The sequence below is a fragment of the Tachypleus tridentatus genome, chromosome 13 (genome assembly GCF_004210375.1).
Source record: "Tachypleus tridentatus isolate NWPU-2018 chromosome 13, ASM421037v1, whole genome shotgun sequence".
Taxonomy (NCBI): Eukaryota; Metazoa; Arthropoda; class Merostomata; order Xiphosura; family Limulidae; genus Tachypleus; species Tachypleus tridentatus.
Window position 1 is genome coordinate 267,161,167 of NC_134837.1, and position 7,733 is coordinate 267,168,899.

Consider the following 7,733-nt stretch of genomic DNA (forward strand, 5'->3'; position numbering starts at 1 on the left):
CACTTGTTGGTTGTATGTTTACTTTTCTATTAAACATTACAGACATTGACCAAATTAAACAATGGTCAAACATTATACAAGTTTCACCTTTTAAACGATCTACGAATTCTTCGGTTTGCATAGGTTTCACCATTTAAACAATTTACTATTAATGTGATACAAACATGATTCACCAGTTAAACTCATTGTAACGTTTTTCTTTATATTTCAAATACCTTGTTACAGCCTTTACACTGCACGGTTTTCCTTTGTCCTATTCGTATTTCAAATGATAGTTTAATCAATTAAACTTTATACAAATAAATTTATTATTTTTTACATGTTGTAATAATGTGAAATCTCTCATAAAGAGTTTCCTTGGAAGGTTCTCAAACGTCCTGGTTGTTACACACGAAAAACAAACCAACAGTGAGTCTCTGTTCGTTTATACAGGTAATTTACTCTCTTGCTAACAAAGTATCTTGATCTGATATAACAGTACACAAAGTATCTTGATCTGATATAACAGTACACAAAGTATCTTTATCTGATATAACAGTACACAAATTATCTTGATCTGATATAACAGTACACAAACTATCTTGATCTGATATAACAGTACACAAAGTATCTTGATCTGATATAACAGTACACAAAATATCTTTATCTGATATAACAGTACACAAATTATCTTGATCTGATATAACAGTACACAAACTATCTTGATCTGATATAACAGTACACAAAGTATCTTGATCTGATATAACAGTACACAAACTATCTTGATCTGATATAACAGTACACAAAGTATCTTGATCTGATATAACAGTACACAAACTATCTTGATCTGATATAACAGTACACAAACTATCTTGATCTGATATAACAGTATATCAGACAATAAGGCACTGAAGTGAAGAATGCATTATCTTCGACGTAATTGGTCGCACGTGAGGAACTATATTAATTAAAATAGGACTGTTATATTGACTCTTACAGTTTTAAATCAATACATCCGTACTTTGCTTTAAACATCTTCGCCCAACATTGTGACACTCGTCTGAAATATATTTTTTTAAAATATCTAGTTAACTACGTTCTTAGCCCGAGGGCTTATTACACTAATATTGTGGTCACGATGTCTTTTGATTCAAAGTTGTGTTGTTTTTAAAAAAGAGTAGGTAAAAAACAGGAATTTAATGACTTACCAAAGATTATAATCTTTGATATTTCAAAACTGATTATAAACAAACTGGTCTTCAGTGTGGATAACATTTGTTGATAAATTTTGATAATTATGAGTCTAGTCTGATATGATCTTATACCAGTCAGAATACATACTATAATATTTTTGGTTTCAGTACTTTTTATTTACACACAAAAACTTCTGTATTTGTTCTTGATACATGGAACCTTGGGTATTTTTTCCTAATACACAGAAGCTGGTGTGCTTTCTACTGATACACATAACCTTGCGTATTTTTTCCTGATACACAGAAGCTGGTGTGCTTTCTACTGATACACAGAACTTTGTGTATTTTTTTTCCTGTTACATAGAAGCTGGTGTACTTTCTACTGATACACAGAACTTTGTGTATTTTTTTCCTGCTACATAGTAGGCTGGTGTAATTTCTACTCATACACAGAACTTTGTGTATTTTTTTTCCTGTTACAGAGAAGCTGTTAAACCTTTTGAAAAGACCAATATTGAAGTTAACACCAACTAGATTTTATTTGAGGTTTCCTCGTTTGAAGATTCAATCGCTGAAAGACTGCAGCAACTTGACCTTAACTCAGTGGGTCAGAGATAAGTATGCTACTCAGTGACAAGGTATGTCTATCGAGTCCTCCCTCAGTAGGTCAGAGATAAGTATGCTACTCAGTGACAAGGTATGAACTATCGAGTCGTTCCTCAGCGGGTCAGTGTTAAGTATACTAGTCATTGACAAAATATGTCCAATCGAGTCGTTTCTCAGAGGGTCTGAGAGAAGAATACTAGTCAGTAACAAAGTATGTCCTATCGAGTAGTTCTTCAGCGGGTCAGAGGTAAGTATACTAGTCAGTGACAAGGGTTGATCTATCGAGTCCTCCCTCAGTGGGTCAGATGAAAGAATACAAGTCAGTTACAATGTACGTTCTATCGAGTCCTCCCTTAGTGGGTCAGAGATAAGTATACCACTCAGTGACAATGTATGTCTTATCGAGTTGTCCCTCAGTGGGTCAGAGGTAAGTATACTAGTCAATGACAAGGTATGTCCTATCGAGTTTTTCTTCAGCGGGAAAGAGGTAAGTATACAAGTCAGTGACAATGTATGTCCTATCGAGTTTTCCCTCAGTGGTTCAGAGGTAAGTATACTAGTCAGTGACATGGTATGTCTTATCAAGTTCTCCCTCTGAGGGTCAGAGATAAGTATACTAGTCAATGACAAAGAACATTCTATCAAATCCTCCTTCAGTGCGTCAGAGGTAAGTATACCACTCAGTGACAATGTATGTCTTATCGAGTTGTCCCTCAGTGGGTCAGAGGTAAGTATACTAGTCAATGACAAGGTATGTCCTATCGAGTTCTTCTTCAGCGGGAAAGAGGTAAGTATACTAGTCAATGACAAAGTACATTCTATCGAGTCCTCCTTCAGTACGTCAGAGGTAAGTATACCATTCAGTGACAATGTATGTCTTATCGAGTTGTCCCTCAGTGGGTCAGATGTAAGTATACTAGTCAATGACAATGAATGTCCTTTCGAGTCCTCCCTCAGTGGGTCAGAGGTAAGTATACTACTCAGTGACAAGGCATTTCATATCAAGTTTTCCCTCTGTGGGTCAGAGATAAATATACTAGTCAGTGACAATGTACGTCCTATGGAGTCCTCCCTCAGTGTGTGTCAGAGATAAGTATGCTAATCAGTGACAAGGTATCTCCTATCGAGTCGTTCCTCAGCTGGTCATAGATAAGTATACTAGTCAGTGACAATGTACATCCGATCGAGTCCTCCCTCAGTGGGTCAAAGAAAGGTATACTAGTCAGTGACAATGTATGTCCTATCGAGTCCTCCCTCAGTGGTTCAAAGGTAAGTATACTAGTCAGTGACAATTTATGTCCTATCGAGTCGTTCCTCACTGGGTTAGAGGAAAGAATACTAGTATGTGACATAATATGTTCTATCCAGTCGTTCCTCATCGGGTCAGAGGTAAGTATACTAGTCAGTGACAATGTTTGGCCCTATCGAGTCGTTCCTCAGATGGTCCTAGATAAGTATACTAGTCAGTGACAATGTATATCCTATCGAGTGCTCCCTGAGTGTGTCAAAGAAAGGTATACTAGTCAGTGACAATGTAGGTCCTATCGAGTCGTTCCTCAGCGGGTCAGAGGTAAGTATACTAGTCAGTGACAAAGGTTGTTATATCGAGTCCTCCCTCAGTGGGTCAGAGGTTAGTATAGTAGTCAGTGACAATATGTATCCTATCGAGTTCTCCCTCAGTGGGTCAGAGGTAAGTAAACTAGTCAATGACAAGGTATTTTCTATCGAGTCCTCCCTCAGTGGGTTAGAGATAAGTATGCTACTCAGTGCCAAGGTATGACCTATCGAGACGTTACTCAGTGGGTCAGAGCTAAGTAAACTAGTCAAAGACAAGGTATGTCCTATCGAGTTCTTCCTCAGCGGAAAAGAGGTAAGTCAGTGACAAGGGTTGTTATATCGAGTACTCCCTCAGTGGGTCAGAGGTTAGTATAGTATTCAGTGACAATGTGTATCCTATCGAGTTCTCCCTCACTGAGTCAGAGATAAGTATACTAGTCAGTGACAAGGTAAGTTCTATCGAGTCCTCCCTTGGTGGGTCAGTGGTAGGTATATTATTCAGTGACAATTTATGTCTTATCCAGTTCACCCTCAGTGGGTCAGAGGTAAGTATCCTAGTCAGTGACAAGATTTGTTATATCGTGTTCTCCCTCAGTAAGTGAGAGTTAAGTATACTAGTCAATGACAAGGTATGTCCTATCGAGTTGTTCCACAGCGGGTCAGGAATAAGTATACTAGTCAGTGACAATGTATGTCTTATCGAGTTCTTCCTCAGTGGGTCAGAGGTAAATATACTACTCAATGACAAGGTATGTCCTATCGAGTTATTCCACAGCGGGTCAGGAATAAGTATACTAGTCAGTGACAATGTACGTCCTATCAAGTTCTCCCTCAGTGGTTCAGAGGTAAGTATACTAGTCAGGACAATTTATGTCCTATCAAGTCGTTCATCAGCGGGTCAGAGGTAAGTATACTACTCAATGACAATGTACATCCTATCGAGTCGTTCCTCAGCGTGTCAAAGGTAAGTTTCCTAGTCAGTGACAAGGTTTGTACTATCGAGTCCTCCTTCAGTGGGTCAGAGGTAAGTATACTAGTCAATGACAAGGAATAACCTATCGAGTCGTCCCTCAGTGGGTCAGAGATAAGTATGCTACTCAATGACAAGACATGTCCTATTGAGTCCTCCCTCAGTGGGTGATAGATAAGTATAATAATCTTTGACAAGGTACGTTCTATCGAGTCGTTCCTAAGCCTGTGAGTGATAAGTATACTATAAAATGACAATGTATGTCCTATCCAGTCGTTCCTCAGCGTGTCAAAGGTAAGTTTCCTAGTCAGTGATAAGGTTTGTTCTATCGATTTCTCTCTCAGTGGGCCATAGATAGTTATTCTACTCAGTAACAAGGTATGACCTATCGAGTCGTTCCGCAGCGTTTCACAGGTAAGTATACAAGTGAGTGACTAGGTATGTCCTATCAAGTCGTTCCCCAGCGTGTCAAAGGTAAGTTTCCTAGTCAGTGACAAGGTATGTCCTATCGAGTCCTCCCTCATTGGATCAGAGAAAAGTATATTAATCAGTGACAAGGTACGTTCTATCGAGTCCTCCCTTCCTGGGTCAGAGGTAAGTATACCACTCAGTGACAATATATGTCTTATCGAGTTCTCCATCAGTGGGTCAGAGGTAAGTATGATACTCAGTGACAAGGTTTGTCCCATCGAGTCGTTCCTCAGCGTGTCAGAGGTAAGTATACTAGTCAGTGACGATGTATGTCCTATCGAGTCCTCCCTCAGTGGTTCAGAGATAAGTATACCAGTCAGTGAAAAGGTACGTTATATCGAGTCTTCCCTTAGTGGGTCAGAGGAAAGTATACCACTCAGTGGCAATGTATGTCTTATCGAGTTCTCCCTCAATGGGTCAGAGGTAAGTATACTAGTCAATGACAAGGTAAGTTCTTTCGAGTCCTCCCTTGGTGGGTCAGTGATAAGTATATTATTCAGTGACAATTTATGTCATATCCAGTTCACCCTCAGTGGGTTAGAGGTAAGTATACTAGTCAGTGACAAGGTTTGTTATATCGAGTTCTCCCTCAGTGGGTCAGAGTTAAGTATACTAGTCAATGACAAGGTATGTCCTATCGAGTTGTTCCACAGCGGGTCAGGAATAAGTATACTAGTCAGTGACAAGGTTTGTTCTATCGATTCCTCCCTCAGTGGGTTAGAGATAAGTATGCTACTCAGTGACAAGGTATGAACTATCGAGTCGTTCCTCAGCGGGTCAGTGTTAAGTATACTAGTCATTGACAAAATATGTCCAATCGAGTCGTTTCTCAGAGGGTCTGAGAGAAGAAAACTAGTCAGTAACAAGGTATGTCCTATCGAGTCGTTCTTCAGCAGGTCAGAGGTAAGTATACTAGTCAGTGACAAGGTTTGATCTATCGAGTCCTCCTTCAGTGGGTCAGATGTAAGAATACAAGTCAGTTGCAATGTACGTTCTATCGAGTCCTCCTTTAGTGGGTCAGAGGTGAGTATACCACTCAGTGACAATGTATGTCTTATCGAGTTGTCTCTCAGTGGGTCAGAAGTAAGTATACTAGTCAATGACAAGGTATGTCCTATTGAGTTCTTCTTCAGCGGGAATGAGGTAAGTATACAAGTCAGTGACAATGTATGTCCTATCGAGTCCTCCCTCAGTGGTTCAGAGGTAAGTATACTAGTCAGTGACATGGTATGTCTTATCGAGTTCTCCCTCTGAGGGTCAGAGATAAGTATACTAGTCAATGACAAAGTACATTCTATCAAACCCTCCTTCAGTGCGTCAGAGGTAAGTATACCACTCAGTGACAATGTATGTCTTATCGAGTTGTCTCTCAGTGGGTCAGAGGTAAGTATACTAGTCAATGACAAGGTATGTCCTATCGAGTTCTTCTTCAGCGGGAAAGAGGTAAGTATACAAGTCAGTGACAATGTATGTGCTATCGAGTCCTCCCTCAGTGGTTCAGAGGTAAGTATACTAGTCAGTGACATGGTATGTCTTATCGAGTTCTCCCTCTGAGGGTCAGAGATAAGTATACTAGTAAATGACAAAGTACATTCTATCGAGTCCTCCTTCAGTACGTCAGAGGTAAGTATACCACTCAGTGACAATGTATGTCTTATCGAGTTGTCCCTCAGTGGGTCAGAGGTAAGTATACTAGTCAATGACAATGAATGTTCTATCGAGTCCTCCCTCAGTGGGTCAGAGGTAAGTATACTACTCAGTGACAATGTATGACCTATCGAGTCCTCCCGCAGTGAGTCAGAGGAAAGTATAGTAGACAATGACATGAATGTCCTATCGAGTCCTCCCTCAGTGGTTCAGAGGTAAGTATATTAGTCAGTGACAAGGCATGTCTTATCAAGTTTTCCCTCTGTGGGTCAGAGATAAATATACTAGTCAATGACAATATACGTCCTATGGAGTCCTCCCTCAGTGTGTGTCAGAGATAAGTATGCTAATCAGTGACCAGGTATGTCCTATCGAGTCGTTCCTCAGCTGGTCATAGATAAGTATACTAGTCAGTGACAATGTACATCCGATCGAGTCCTCCATTAATGGGTCAAAGAAAGGTATACTAGTCAGTGACAATGTATGTCCTATCGAGTCCTCCCTCAGTAGTTCAAAGATAAGTATACTAGTCAGTGACAATTTATGTCCTATCGAGTCGTTCCTCACTGGATTAGAGGTGAGTATACTAGTCAGTGACATTGTTTGGCCGTATTGAGTCGTTCCTCAGATGGTCCTAGATAAGTATACTAGTCAGTGACAATGTATGTCCTATCGAGTCGTTCCTCAGCGGGTCAGAGGTAAGTATACTACTCAGTGACAAGGTACGTTCTATCGAGTCTTCCCTCAGTGGGTCAGAGGTAAGTATACTAGTCAATGACAAGGTATAACATATCGAGTCGTCCCTCAGTGGGTCAGAGATAAGTATAATAATCTTTGACTAGGTACATTCCATCGAGTCGTTCTAAGCGTGGGAGAGATAAGTATACTATTCAATGACAATGTATGTCCTATCGAGTCGTTCCTCAGCGTGTCAGAGGTTAGTATACTAGTCAGTGACAAGGTTTGTTCTATCGAGTCCTCCCTCAGTGGGTCATAGGTAAGTATACTAGTCAGTGACAAGGTACGTTCTATCGAGTCCTCCCTTCCTCGGTCAGAGGTAAGTATACCACTCAGTGACAATATATGTCTTATCGAGTTCTCTCTCAGTGGGTCAGAGGTAAGTATGATACTCAGTGACAAGGTATGTCCTATCGAGTCGTTCCTCAGCGTTTCAGAGGTAAGTATACAAGTGAGTGACTAGGTATGTCCTATCAAGTCGTTCCCCAACGTGTCAAAAGAAAGTTTCCTAGTCAGTGACAAGGTATGTCCTATCGAGTCCTCCTCATTGGATAAGAGAAAAGTATATTAAT